The sequence below is a fragment of the Homalodisca vitripennis genome, chromosome 1, assembly GCF_021130785.1.
Source record: "Homalodisca vitripennis isolate AUS2020 chromosome 1, UT_GWSS_2.1, whole genome shotgun sequence".
In the NCBI taxonomy this organism is placed as follows: Eukaryota; Metazoa; Arthropoda; class Insecta; order Hemiptera; family Cicadellidae; genus Homalodisca; species Homalodisca vitripennis.
Genome location: NC_060207.1, coordinates 167,591,585 through 167,607,725, shown reverse-complemented (window position 1 = coordinate 167,607,725; position 16,141 = coordinate 167,591,585). Strand labels below are relative to the sequence as shown.

General features: G+C 34.2%; 1 non-coding gene across 1 annotated transcript; it reads right to left on the bottom strand.

Annotated features, from left to right (window-relative positions):
- Nucleotides 1–9,360: 9,360 nt before the first annotated feature.
- Nucleotides 9,361–9,452, bottom strand: Trnay-gua. Its single transcript is given in 2 exon segments — nt 9,361–9,396; nt 9,416–9,452. It is a non-coding gene; the product is annotated as a tRNA-Tyr (tRNA).
- Nucleotides 9,453–16,141: the final 6,689 nt, after the last annotated feature.

The window sequence follows — 16,141 nt, the reverse complement described above, 5'->3', positions numbered from 1 at the left end:
GTGGTAAAGTATGGTAGTGTTGTGACAGTAACCATAAACCATGCATACATACGCGTGAGCAATGTTCAAATAGAAATTATAATAAACAATTGTGAGCAGTAAGTAGCCTTTTTTTCTTTTTAAGCTGAGACTAGAATATAGTGTTGACAAAATAAACATTTAATTTTGCAATAAGGGTGCAAGTCCTGCTCAAGGTAAAGTGTAAATAACCAAGATTGTTTATATTTAACCTGCTTAGAATAATGAGTATTACAAGTAGGGCTGATAACCAACAAGTATTGAGAAGCGGTAACCATTAAACACAGTAATCAGTTCACCTGTGCTGTGATAGTCTGAAAGCTTGTTTGTCAACAAAACAATGCAGTCGACAGAGCACCACAGCTGATATGATGACGACGTCACAGCTGATATGATCACAGCTGATATGATCGGAGTGGGGACTGGAAAATCGATATGCACGTGATATTCACTTTGCAATCGTGAAAGAACCTGAAACCACGCTTTGAAATATGCACTGTATAGAGCTTATAAGAGTTGAGATTGCACTGATATTCACCAATGGACCGTGAAATATATAGAACCGTGAAATAATATTTTAGGGGCTCGACTAAGAAGGACCACTTCACACTAGGCAGTGAAGACGCCGAACACACTGATTTTAACAAGAGTTCACTAGGTTACACATAATGAGTTTATGAACAGTGCATATTCAAATAAAGTGTATAAAATAAACAGTTACCTTTATTTTCATGAGAGGTACCTAACCGTAGTCTGCTGTTGTTGAGGGCCAGGTTGTGATCAGTAAGTGTTGGAAATAGGCTGCTGTCTTGTAGGCAGGCGTGAAGACGGAAGATGTCCTTCACGGATTCACTCACGCACAATACGACCGCAAACGAATAGTTCATAACACTGTGGCCAGTCCTGTAGAGCACGGTAGACGCGGGTGTCCGGGAACAGAGACGTTCTGGTAGAGATTGCCAATCCAGAGCACTGACTTTAATGTTAATGTAAATGTACAACAAATAGAATAAACTAATATTTAAATGAGAGAGTAACACATGGGGGAGAGAGTAAGTATGGTAAGCAGTGGCTAGAGAGTACATAAGTGCCCCAGGCGGGATCGAGAGTATAACGAGCAAGCGTGCCTACGCTTGCAAGGTGGGCAATTGATAAGTCAACCGTTGTGATTGGTTGGTCAGTGTACAGTAAACAGCTGATTCGGGAAACAATGGTTCATTGGTCTGTCACTGTACGTGAATATTTTAATCCAGTAAGGAATGGTATTGTAGGCACTAGGCCGCAGAAAGAGATATAGGATTAATGTAGTATATACAGTTTAGTAAACAAATTAAAATATAGAGTATAAATTGCCCAAAAAATATATACATAATTATTATTCAATAAAAGTAGCCTTTTCATATTAGGCAATAAAAAACAAGTTATTTAATGCAATAATACTTAACAATACCTAACGTGTAATTTCTGACACCTAAGCCTGACGAAAAAATGAACACAGAGAAGTATATAGTGTGCTAAGACAAGAGAAACACGAAATTTATTGCTCTTATGGTTATATGATTCGTTAGGGTTGAGAAAAACAGGAGAGGAAACAAACAAATAGAGCGTTTGGTTGGCCCATAAATCGGGCTGCAGTGGAATCTTAGTGGTTTAAAACACGCAAGCAATCTCAAAGCACTTAGTTGACAATCGTCGTTGTAAATTGGAACTTGGCAATCGTCCATGATAATTAGTAAACCTTTGAAACATTCGAGTTCATTTTAGCTAGTGAGGGGTTAGTTAGTAAATTTAAATCGGTTATGCGGCTGAACGTTGATGTTAAATTTCCATTAATGACATATTACCCATTTATTGATATATTATCTGTCTCTCCTCAATATATTTTGAGAAGAAACTGACTATAGACTTGAAATTTTGCATGGCGCTTCATTTCTGTACAGGCAAAATTGCGATCAAAAATAGTGTACGTTATTCAATAGGATTTGGATGAGCGTCAACGAAGCCATCACTCAATAGGCTGGCACAATTTCTCTTTAGTCTTCTGGGTGCTGTAAAAATATGTTTTGTACAACTGTCGCCCTTTCCGTCTGTGTGCAGGATATCTTAACAATGAAAAGAGCTATACACTTAAAATTTTGCATACAACCTCAGCAAAGCTTCTTACGCGACAGGCGGTGTGGCGTATTTCTACCTTGCGTGCTTTAATATATTTGCTTAGCTATTAGTTAGGGCTCTCCTGTATATCTGCCTGACTATGTGCCTGTTTTCGGCTGGATACCTCAGAACAAAGGTATTTAAGGCTATAGACTTGACATTTTGCATGCAACTTCATTTTCATATGGGCAACGCCGTGTTTGACGTGATTTGGTGAACACATAGCTACAGACAAGCACTTGGTTAGGAAATACGACACGCCTTATACCGTTTACCTTCCATTTATTGGCCAATTGTTGAGTAAGTGGCTGTCAATTGCTGTTAAGTGTAGTATCATTTAATGAATGAGTATTCCTTGCGTGGTGATGGCGTAGATAAATAGATGGAAACTTGTTTACTCAAGTAGTTAAGAAATACCCTTGTGTGTTGACGAATAACAACGGCTACACATAAAGCAGCTATAGTGGGAAGGGCTAATTCAATGCGAATGTTTAGTTTAGCTCACCTTCTTCTTACATCCAGCATCTCAAATCTGACACTGTTCAGACTTGACTCCTTAAATCTGGAGTCATGTTCCTCTGAAAGGATAAAAATACCCGGTGACCTAGAACGAAGACGCTTAAAACACTCCAGCATTGTTTCAACATCAGAGATACCTAGACTAAAAAAAGTTGTGAAATCTAGGTGAAGATGAAGTCTCATTGTGTCATCTGCTTCTCTAAATAATCTGCTTAAGGCCAACATGATGCGTCTAAAGACGATTAAATCCAGTTTGTAGAAACATGTTAAATAATTTATTGAACGTAATAAAAAATATGTCCCTGTAGGCAACAATGCTATTTTCCTACGTTTTCCAGAGAAATATAACTTGTATTAATTTATGTAACTCAACTATCAAAATTCAAGACACAAAAATCTCACACATTTTTCTCAGAATTAAAAAGACTAATGATTGTATTCATATAGTACGTAACAAAAACTAACAATCTATTTAGGTACTCAAATCATTTTTACTGGGTGACATTCATGCCACAAAATTAATAATACTGATCGTTTATTCTGCTCTAAAACTAAAAACCTAAAATAGTTCTATTTATTTAATGTAACACTGATTAGGGTTTGTTTGAATGAAATACTCGGCGAATATTGAATCGACTAAATATTTATTACTCTTACAAATAAATCTAAATATAATATCTATTAAACACTAGTCTGGCTTTAGAATAAACTATTTGTTTACAAAATTCAGTAACTGTCACTACTTTATTCTATTACAATCCACTATTAGCTAAATTGACTATCTAATTACACACGATACGATTAAACACAGATACAGTCAATAGTTATTGACACAAATCCATCGGTAAAGATCACGATGGTACCACTAATGCTGCCACTTCACAAATTTAGTTCTAAAACTCCGCTAGCTTTGCATCACTACAGCTACTTATAAAGTAATTGTCGCTTCCAGAACATGAAAATTTCCTGGACCTACTAGACGAGTGGAGAAGGATCAAAGTGCTCACCCACCTGGCGCCGGCCGGACGAAAGACATTGACTCAACCCGTCTCTCTTTCCAACGGTGCTCCCTTGGTATCTTTGCAACGTAGTATCCCTTTGGTTATCGTCAGGGTTCTTGATGGTTCGGCCATTTCCTTGTATTGCAGGTTGACCTGTCTATCTGGAACATTCTTCCTCATTCTCGTAACAATACTAACTTATACCAGTAAAGTTTCTATTTCGGAATACGAATAAAGCATAAACGTTTGAACATTAGATTGACAAAACTATTTTACAGTGATGTATAATGAATTAGTTACGTACTACTGTATAACACTAAAGTTATAATGTATGCTCTTAAAAACTTCAGACCGACATTGATTCCAGATTCCAGGAGTCAAGTCCGTGACACCGTCAGATTTCAGACGCTGGACTGAGCGGAAGGTGAAATGAAGCTGAACTCAACATTCGTATTGAATCAACCAATCCCACTAAAGCTACGTTATGTGTAGAACGTATCACTTGATTGGAAGAACTCTCTAGAGCTCTTGCCGATCATATCTCCAGAAAATGTCGTTCTCATTTGGAGAAGAAATAATTTATTTGGAAGAACATGGCGTTGTAGAAGCTCCCCAAAACAATAACGAATCTAATTCTAAGCTCATACAAATGAGGAGGCAAATAAGTAGAGACCTCTCAGTACAATTATGGCTGAATTAATCAAGTTTATAGACACTTTTTTCAAAAATCCTACTTTATACAGACATCTATTTGGACTCACGAAAACTGTGCAGAAATTCTATGCGTTGAGCTTTTGTATTAGGGTGTTCATTTACTGTGAAAGGTTCATAAAATCGGGTAGAAGTTGTAACAAGTTCTATGTAAGAATATCATAATTGCTGCGACTAAGTGTTATCTGTGAAGAATGAAATTTTGTTGAGTGTTATACGGTGAATTCTATATTTGTTAAGTTTATTGAGCAGAATATTTTAATCAAATATGATCTTGTACATCAACAATTTCAATTACAAAATCACATATCGAGTCTATTGTTTTCACTGGAATTTGGTGAGGGCAGAAGTTTTCTCAGAGTTAAAGCCTCTGCAGTTGAAGCATTGCGTTTGGATCTGAATTAAGGAAGAGGTAAATTGTTATTAAGACGTTTTAGAGTGCCTAAATACGAGTGATTTTCAGAAAATACTTCGATGATCTAGGTGGTGGGAATACACGTTTCGGAATAGTTTTTCTTGGAGGCATTTTTGGTAAAGTGGTTGTTTTACTAATTTGTAGCCAGAAAAAAATATCCTGGGCATTAACGCATTGATACATTACTAAGTAATGTTAGTATAGAGGTCAGTTCCATATAGAGTTCATTGACTACAGATCACGAGACAATGAACTATAGCTCTTTCATAACATCTGTTGTTCAGAGATTTGATGATCCTTGGGATTATAATCTTCAAACAGGTCTTAAATAAAACTTATATTGACAAAACTTTAAAATTGACGATATAATTGGAGAAGCAGTTTTACCACGGAGGGTTTGAGTCGTCTTATTCAGGATAGAAGCATAATTATAGCGTCATGCACCACCTTACCTCCGAAATTTAGACTACACACCTCTTTGTTATGAGGGTTCATAGATTGTCTGCAACTGTTTATAATCTTCCAAGCTACTCTCTCCCGATCGCAGCTTCCTCAGAGGGATTGTTCGAATGTCCGGGCTTCTGTTTTGTGATGACTTAACTTTAAAAAGAGAAACATTCATAATATGATAATGGGAGCAAACTTACGAAACGTAGCTTATAGTTCACAAGGTAAAACATTTAATAGTCATTATTCAATTAATAGCTAATTTATGTTCAATTGTAAGTATGAAGTAGAATTTGTACAACTATATTTATGTTTTTGATAGTGTTGAATATGAACATTACGGAAATTTAAAATAAGTAATAAGTAACAATATTATGCTGATTTACAATAAAATATAAATGTAATGGAGTTTGATTTTTACTGTCAGGCTGTTAACCAGATGTCCTGTGAGGTTAGCAAACTTGTCACGGTTTGCAGGCAGCCAATTAATTATAACCACCGAGCCGCCTGCACTAATGTCGAGTTAATTACCTCGGCACCTTCATAACTACTCCCTAATTTGAAAGCAGCCCTCAAGAGAACAACCACTTAGTCTTCTAAAAACTGTGTAACTAAACATTATTTAATTAATTTTGCAAAAGGAAACACTTCAAAGTTCAAAGAGAATTTATTGAAATCGCTACGGTATTTATTACATTTGTTGAAATGTTATTTGAGGAAATTAAAAATAACCTATAGTTTTATATGATTGACATGGTTGTATCGCTAATGGTTTCGCCGTAATTTACGATATAAGTATAAAATTGTTGAAATGAATCATATTTTATGACAATAGTAGATTTAATGTGAGGCTGTGCCATTGAAATATCAGATTGAAGATGCATTAATGGATGCCGACATGGTCATGTATTTGTTTTAATCTGGAAAGACACGTCTGGAATCGTTTTACATTCCCCGACAGACAAAAGAGAACCTGTGTCAGCCTACTGAGTGGTAGGTTTCAATAACGTTCAGCCAAATCCCGTGGTATGCACCATCATAGAATTTTTACTGGTCTATGTAAAAATGATGTTTTATCTAAAATTTTGAATCTTCAGATTTCAGATGATATATTCTCGAGATATCTTGCATATAGTTAGTCTACAGATGTTACTGTGTCATGTGTTAAAGGTCATGTAATAAATTGCCCTCAATTTCTTCCAAGTAATTTATTCTGAGATTTTATCGAAGCATCATGGTTATCTATAAGACACATTTGAAAACTTTCGCTATCGCTCAACCAAATCCCAATAACATGCACCACAATCGAACTCGATGTCGCCTATACAGAAATGAAGATTCATGCAAATTTAAAGTCTACAGGTTAGTCCGTTCTCGAGACATCGTGCGACCAGACAGACAGACAGACATAAATACAATTTACCAGCCCCTCGAGGGAAACAAGCACTGGAATAAGTAGGTCGTTATTTTCGTATACATGTGAACCTAATGCTGAACAAATCTTTATTCTGGTTTGCAAAATAGCTTCTGAATTATTATATAACTTCATTATTTATGTCAAAACACATACAAATGTTGGTCTCTATTTGTTGGACAAGATATTATCTTAAAAAAAATCGCAAAATGTGTTGTTAAAAGATCATATCTTGAATGGATGAACCGATTCCGCTATTTTTTTTTGTAAAATCTTCATTAAAATCTTAGAAACGTTTATATGAAGAGAAAGATTGAAAAAAAAATTGGAATGCCGAAAACAAATTAGTATTTATATTCCAATACACCAAATTTAACATTTTCAGCCAAAGTTCGATATATTGGCTGAACATATGTTTACATTCAAATGTTACAAATTATCAATTATGCAGTGCTTGATCAGTAATGTAATGAAGATATAAAATACATTTAATATCTAGCTTGTACTCCAGATTGCGCCATTGACGAAGTAAACGCTTTTTGACCGAGCAAGTTTCCGAGACCTGTCTATTTGTATGTTCTTGATCGGGACAACAACAAGACAGACTACGCTATGGCGACGTTCTTACACGTGCAAAACATGATATAAAAGTCAGGTCCTCTGATACTCTTAGCCATAATTACTAAATAATATGTACCTGATGTATGACTACTTACGTTTGAAAAATTCCATAGGTTTCCATCATATCACATTATTAGCGCTTTTATTAAGTAGTAAAAGGACCTCGATTTTGAAAATTGCGTGCGAAGTCGCGGGTACCAGCTAGTAATACAATATAGATATTAGGGTAAAATAAGGCCTCTGCTCCCTTCACACCCATTTCTATATTCATTTACTGAATAACACATAGTTCATCTGTAAGAACAGAAGTATATGCAAATTACAATTATATTATAAAAGAACACAATTACTCAACCTTCTTACCACGCAACTTACACAATAGGTATAAATATAGAAACGGTAATGTGTCATTGATATTAAAGCTTATGAAATAATTCAGTGTGGAACTTAGAATATCAAAAAGGTGATGGTAGAATCTGTAATTCAAGGCATAGCACAACCACCCCATAATTGGAACAGGCGAAGAGTCTTTGTTGGCAGATTTCTCTTCAACATCAACAATGGCTAAATAAACGAACAAAGCGACGGATTATATTATCACAAAGACTTTACCAAGAAAGTAGACATTGTTGTTAGCTTTAGATAATTATGTTATTGTATGAAAATGACTTTTTGTTATTTAAAGTGTAATCGGTTAGCTCTGTCTCCTTCATAACGAAACAACGGTTTATGCCATATATTATTATTTGAATGTGATTTCAGCAATGAGTAAAGATGAGATTAAAACGTTCGTTGTGTTTAAAACATAAGTGACAGCAGTTTCCAACCCGTGTTATGAGGAAATATTTAATTTAATATCTCATTAATTTTTGTTCAAAGTTGGAGCGTTGTTTCTTAACCAGAATTTATCAATTCTGCCAATCGAAAATGTTCTCAAGTCTACTGACATTATGACACGATCTTGAGAATTCTAGTCTGTGGTCGCATGTATGTCTGGCATTTGTGTATTCCCATAAATTCCATTTCTACGTTCTTGTTAGTCAAACTTCGCAAATGTGGACACATCCCTAGAGAAAGTAGTTATATTTTATGACTCTTTAGTAATTTTAGTTGACTCTCTTAGAGGCATTTTTCATGTGTATGAAGAAAGGGCCGAATACTGTTCAGTAGAACGTTCATTTTTGTCCAAAAAAGTAAAAGCAAAAGACTTAATAGTGCGGTTGTAATGGTTAAAAGTAAGAGGAAATCAATGTAAGGAAACTTAATAAAAACTTCCTAAAGTAGAAAACATTGATACGTTACTTTATTTGTTATTTACTGTTAACTTTTATTTTTATACAAATATTTTAATAGTAGTGTATTTTTTAGTTTTAAAAGTATAGACCTTTTAGGTGAAATTAAAATATAATAAAGTAAACTTCGGTGTTTTTATGAACACCCTTATAATGACTAGCACATATGTAGTAGGCATGTTTCAAAGGGGGCAGAAGTCAGAATAGTGCATTTTATTGCATTTATATCAAAATGTCCAAAACACAGACATATATCCAGTATTGTATTTTAAACACAGTATAAAGTACTCTGAAATCATATCCAAACTTCCCAGATCTTCCAATGAGTGACTTCCGAGTAGCTCGATTAGCCACGAGTTTTAAAATTATAGCTATTATCATTATTAGTTATTATTATTCTTTTTTGTTTTATCTTTATCCTGTACACAAATAATTTTGAAACTACAAGTTTTTCACTACGTTACTTTCGGCATTATTAAAACTTAATTAACTGTATGAAACACCGCAACAATCAGGTTCTGTAATTCTATTAGTGTTACTTGATCTGCATATATTTTATATGCAAGTGTAATTTTAATTTAGTTAGCATTATATGTTAAATAAAAAATAAACGCAGTAATGTTCCATGGTGCTGTTTAATTAAAATAAAAATATTGGGCCTGAACAGTGTCAAATTAAATTGTTACAAAATACCAACTATAAAATATTTTTGGATGGAAGTATGCACTTACATATTTTTAAAAGATGCCAAGAGTAACAAAAAGTAATTCCTTCGAGCCGGATTTGAACCAGCGACCTATGGATGTCTACCTTAGCTTTCACTCTACAGTCCACCGCTCTACCAACTGAGCTATCGAAGGAGCTGAGAATAGAGGTGTTTAAAAGGCTTGTTCATTGTTCGCTGAGAGTTATTTATACATGTTGCTTTTATTGGTATGATTCGATGTTACTAAAATAGTATATAACTTGTAGAAGTCTCCGGTTTACAATATCCTTCTTAAAAAATTTTTTAAAAACATAAAAATTACTGATTTATATAGTTTGAAGAGTCAAACTGTTCTTGTAGTTTTTTGTGGCTAGTTAATTTGTTACTTACGAAATGTGATAACAGTTATGTTTGCAATGACCCACTTAACTGTATTCATTTAAAAAAATATTGAAACAAGCAGAACCCGTGATTTTGAGTATTATTTATACGAAATATTTACAGAATTGTCGACTATTTTGTGTTGCTTAGTTGATGTGGAATGGTAAGCATTGTGTGGAAGGAAGTAAATAAGTGAGTTTTGATTTTTATTGAATGAAATCCCATTATGGTAACATAATATTTTAGGTCTGGTTATCATACTGTAGGCTTATTAGTTATTATTATTAATAGAATATTTTTGGATCGGATGTAAATTATAAAAACAATAATATGTGAACTAAGAACGTTGTAATTGAATGCCTGAAATTTGTGTAGTATATTTTTACGTAAGTTTCATTCCTTGTTTAAAATAATTGTAAACGTGTGAACCTGTTTGTTTTGTACAAATATAAAAAATCTGTAATTGTAGCAATAGCAGCATCTCAGATACTGTACATAAATTTGCTACCAATCGTTAAACTTTGTATTTGATGAAAATATGTCTGTAATACTCTGTCCTTTCTATACAAGAGCAGTACTTACTAATAGAAAAACGAAATTTTTTGTTTATAGCTTTGCCTAACAACTAGCTCAGACGTGGAAGGAACTAAGTTCAAAAATATATGTTTTAGGTGAGTGAACTCTAAAACTTGAATATAAGTCTGAAACATAGAAATAAATGTACACAATTAAAAAAATAATAAAAAAAGGTCCTTGAGTTTGTCTATACATAACAAAATGAGAAACATTAAATTAACAGTAAACAATGTACCGGTATTTATATCTCCAATGACTTGCAGCTTAACAACTTGCAGCGAAGTGACAAAAACAATTCTTATACAAAAGCGCAATTTACGCTAAGCTAACAATAATACGATGTAATCTTTAGCTTTGTTCACCAAATTAAGCTGTTGGTATGTCGAAAGAGAAAATCCCTCAACAAAGACTCCTCCACTCCATTTCTCAAGCCTGATGAAATGTTTTGCAAGGCAAATAACATTGTTTTACTCGATGTTCGCGTCTGTACACTTCGGAGAAACAGATTAACTCAAGCACTTGTGCGAAATACAATTTATTTTACTTTTTAGTTTGGAACAACAAGATGGTTGTGGTATTAAATAGTTGATTATAAACGAGTTTATCGTATGAGCAGCACTTTATAGTCAATTTTAGATGCCACGTGGACTCGTATTCCACAACATATGGACTTTGATGTTGAGACTCACATCAAGTTTGGTCTACAAAAAAAAGTTCCGACTGAACGACGATGGAAGCAGTCAATGGGATGTAGCAGGCGCTTGTCTTTCATAGTAAAACATTCACTATCTTCGGGTGGCTAAGTGAAGATATCCATTTGTTCTGCTATCAGAAGTGAGAGCTAAAACTATTTTAATATTGATTTTAATGGACAACACTCAAGGTCATATTATATACAGGTAAATCTTAATTAAATTTAAATATAGGTTTCTATTTAGTATATGTAATTAATTTATATTCATTTTAAAATAGTGGCAATTCCTGGATTTATACTGCTTTCGCCTTCAAATCAGTACCGAAAACCGATGACGCACGTCTCACTACGTGACGTTGTCAGAGTTGCATTGAGCTCTGTGTAGGCTGAATGGAAACGACGCGACCGACGTGCACGCAACTCGACGGTACGCTAGATGACTAACAGGACGTTCTGACTAGTCAGCAGTGAGAAAGAAGCACGTTTCTGTTGTTTGAGACTGATTAAAAATCTATAAAGATCAGACATTTTCCAAATAGAGTACCTTAACGGCTTGAATAGTAAACAAAATATGAAAAAAAAATTGGCGACGAATTAAAAACGAACTAGTGCCTCGAAGCAGCAGTTGCTGATTTTTACTGTCGTAAAATGATTTGAATATAAACACAATTTTAAATATATTATTTTTGTTAATTTAATATTAATACTTGTTAGTATCAAAATAGTACTTCTTGGTAAACAGTGATTTTTGTCGCCATTCTTTTTTTTCTGTCATGTGATTTGGTTTTCTATTTGTATCTTTACGTTTTGAGGGGATCTTGCTCTACTAAAAGCTTCATATAATTGTCTATGACTGAATACTGGATTTTCGAGATGCAAATTTTTCAAAGGATAGACCTTGAGATTTATTTCGTCATTGCAAAGGTTAGTCTTAATCGAAATTGTGTTTTTACGAAGGAAAAGGGCATGTTTTTGTCAGTTGTTATTAATTTTATTCTTTGGAAAAAATACTGCTTGGCCTTTGTTTTTTTCCAATAATTATTTACAAGTGTAATGCATTTTTAAAACATAGCGTTTCACAGTCAATCTTATATAAATGTAGTAACCATTTAACAGTTGCAGTACAGTAATTCATATTTTTGATTAACATTTCTGTAGCTTCAAGTTTTATTTTCAGATTGAGTGGTGGCATTCCAGATGGTGTTATTACGTTGAAATATTGCAGTGGTATGCTTAACCTTTCCGTTTCTGAAAATGAAGAACACATCACACCACTTTTATTTTCGGATGTTCTCAATAAAATATCTGCCGTTCAATTTTAATTATTGTCAATTGACTGTTTGTTTTGGGCTGAAATAGCTTTACCAGTTCACTGTGCAACATGAGTTAAAGTGCCCTCTCAATGACTCACCAGGAAAATGAAGTGCACGCACTACAATACATGCAGCTTCGATCGAGGCTCTAGGCCTTTTTGAATGACACAGTTTGCATTGATCAAAAAGAACGCCTAAAACTGCGGTGGTGTTCATCATCCTGTTCACTTCTGTTGTAAATTATTTCATGATCTCTGCTGTGCACTGTTCCGAAATACTCTTCCACGAACTTACGGTCTTCCACTATCACGATAAATTTCAACGCTTTCAGTTAAAAAGAACACTCAAATCAATAAACAATAATATACGAAACATTTGTAAATTGTCCTTTATCACAGTTTCATGTACTGAACATTGTTATTGAATACTCTCACACAAACTCGCGGTCTATACTTTCCAATTAAAACAGAACACTAGCATTAATGAATTTTAATATATCAAATATTTACATCAAATAGTATATTTAAAACAGATTATTAATAAAATCATCCGTAGTGATGCAAAGTTTACTTTGAACACATGACTAAAATTCAGAATGTTTATTCACCAATGCTTTTCTTATGAAGATTTCTTCAACTTTAAAGGCCAGTGGGGCAGAGCTCAGGTAATTTTTGTCATATCTGATATTTTTCTCACCATCTTTGGCACTAAAGCTGTAAAATGAATCTTGTAAAACTATCTTTTTTTCTTAACAGCTCAAGCAATTCCCTAGGGATTGATTCAGTTAGTTACGGAACACACACACACACACACACACACACACACACACACACACACACACACACACACACAACACCACACACACACACACGCGCGCGCGCGCGCGCGCGCGCGCTCATATATATGTGTATTTTGGTAATATGTGTATGTGCTATGTATGTGCTTTAGCAAGCTTCACAAACATATTTAGAAAATCGTACTTTGAAGTTTTATGGATAGTATCCAAAGGCAGCGATTTAGCAAAACAGAAAAAGATTGACATTACAAGTTTTTAAGCCAGAGGGATTTCTTAACTTTTACTAGTTTACTCTATGCCCTATAGTCGGACGCATTTAAAATCCACAAAATGCACATCTAGATTTTAACTGCTTTCGACTGATTCTAAATGTAGGTTAGCGTAATGTATCTAACATACATTGACGTGTTATATGTTAACACCTAAGATAAGATTGAAACAGTGTTAACTAAAATGACTAGAAAATAAATAATTTAAATATTGATAAAATAATAATTTTATGTACAGCGCAGTCTGGATGGACATTAGAGATATCTGCAATATCCTTGCCCGGATAACGACGGATTTAATTGACGATTTTATGTTTGTACCGATCCCCAGATTGCGATATTGACAATTTTCTTGACATTGCAGGACAGATTTTACCGTGATCTCAGCAGTTTTTCCGTGCTGCAATGTAGTTGTTGTTGGAGAATTTAATGTGAATGTGCTGAAAACATCACTTAACTTAATTTCCAGTTTTAATTTCACAATTCACGAATTTACACGGAGAAGATGTGGCAGTGGATATTGCGTTGACAACGTATTTACTAACTTATCTTCCTTACTGTACCAAACTGCTGTCTTGACACGTATTTATCAGATCACAAAGGCCGGCTTTTGACGGTAAAACTAGGCAATAATTCATATAATAAAAAAACAATTAAACGTAAAATTACTAGACACAGTTTTTCGAAACGAAGCAAATTAGAATTTAGACATTTTTTGAGTGAAGAGAGCTGGGACAGCGTCTATAAAGCATCAACGCTTAACACAGCTTTTGAACAATTCGTAAAATAGATTCGTCTTTCATTTTCCAAACTCTTTTAAGTTTGTTACTTAATCAATGCCTACTATGAAAAAACCAAAATAGTTAACACAGGAAGTCAAAGATTTTTGTAATAAATAACGCATTTGTTTTACAAAGATTTAATTTCAAAGAATACTACAAAAAGTTAACATCTGATTACGCTGAACTTGTAAAATCAACCAAAGTAAAGCAGGCGGAGGACAGAATACATGATAGCTCTAACCCCATGAGAGCGACTTGGGACCTGGTTGTTGGCTGCAGGCAGTCGGGTGTTCCTCGTGTGCAGCCCGAATAGTCTCTCAAACACAGGGGTGGTCAGCTCGTTACTCCTGGCAGAGTGGCTACTCAGTTTAATGAACAGTTTGTCAACATTGTTGAGACACTCACTGGTAACTCTCTATAAACCGTTACTTCAAGTAACCCCAACATTGCAATGTTCATATTAACGAAACATCATTCTTTTTTCCCCATCAGCTCTGAAGAGGTCAATAAAACAAACAGGACCAAAAAAATAGTTTTGCTAAAAATTCATGGCATTTCTTAAGGAATCCTCATTTGTTAAGGAATTTCATGTTGAATTGTCATATATTCTCTCCTATGTATTTAATGTACTTTAGTATTTTGCGTTTTCCCTCAAGACTTTAAGGTACCAAAAACTATTCATGTGTTCAAAGGGAAAAGTCGAGAGGATGGAAGTTCCTGTTTAGACCCATTTTGATAACACCTATTCTTTCGAAGACCTTTGAGAGTATTGTACTCCAAAGACTACAAACATTTCTCTCAAAATACCATATATTCTTTCCCTCTCAGTTCGGCTTCAGGCCTGGCCTAAGTACATACTCAGCCATTTCAAAACTGCTGAAGCAAATCCACTGTTCTTTTAAAAGTGTTGCGCACTCACTCGGTCTCTTCTGTGACATTAGCCACGATTTTGATGTCGTTGAACACTAAATGCTTCTGAATAAGTTACACCGGTAAGTCATCAGAGATGTAGCATTTGAATGGTTTTCTTTATACTTTCTAATCGATTACAGTACCTATGTCAAAATTTCCCAAAATATTGCAGTATTCAAATCTGACTTTCTCCGTGTGAAAACAGGTATTCCTCAGGGTTCAATACTGGGTCAATATTGTTTCTTCTCTTCGTACATGATTTACCAGTTTTCATACGGATGTCGGATTTCTCCAGTGATCCTTCCATCATATTGTTTGCCGATGACACAAGCCTACTTTTTTCAGCAAAACCTCTTCTGATTGTGTTATGATTGTATAATTATATTTTTATTTAGAAGTATCATATTTATAATTTTTTTTGTGTTTAGATTAATGTTTAATTTAATGTATTTAGTAAGGTAGATTAGTGTTAATATTAATTTGGTTAATATTTGTTAATAATTATTGATCAGACAGGTTAAGTGTAAGATAGGGCCATGAGGCCCTAACTTTGCCTGTTTAAATAAAGGAATTTTCATTTCATTTTTTTTTCATCATTTTTCTGCAATAACTCAAGCCATATATTGATATTTTTCTTTATTGTTCGAATGGGTCAAACAAAATTATTTCGTAATATTTTCAAAACACAAACGGTTAAATTCTGTACGTCTGTAAAGTCAGGTTATGATTCACATAGCGAAATTGCGAACAATAGCCTTGAAAAGTCCTCTATTGTTCAATTTCTTGGCCCTAATATTCAAAGTAATCTCAAATGGGATCTTCAAATAGATATTCTATGTAAAAACTTAAGTTCTAAATTTATGCACTGAGGTGTCCAATTTCTATTGGTTCCAGAGAGGCTCTCAAACTTGCGTATGACGGTATTTTTCAGTCCTTCATGACGTATGGAATTATTTTTTTGGGTTTCACCATCCAGTCTAATATGGCGAGAGTGTTTGTTCTTCAGAAGAGGGCTCTCAGAATTGTCTGGAGACTAGAGCCTAGAGATGGTTTGTAGGGAGCACTTTCGAACACATAGTCTTGACATTCCCATCTTAAATAATTTATCATTCGTTAAATT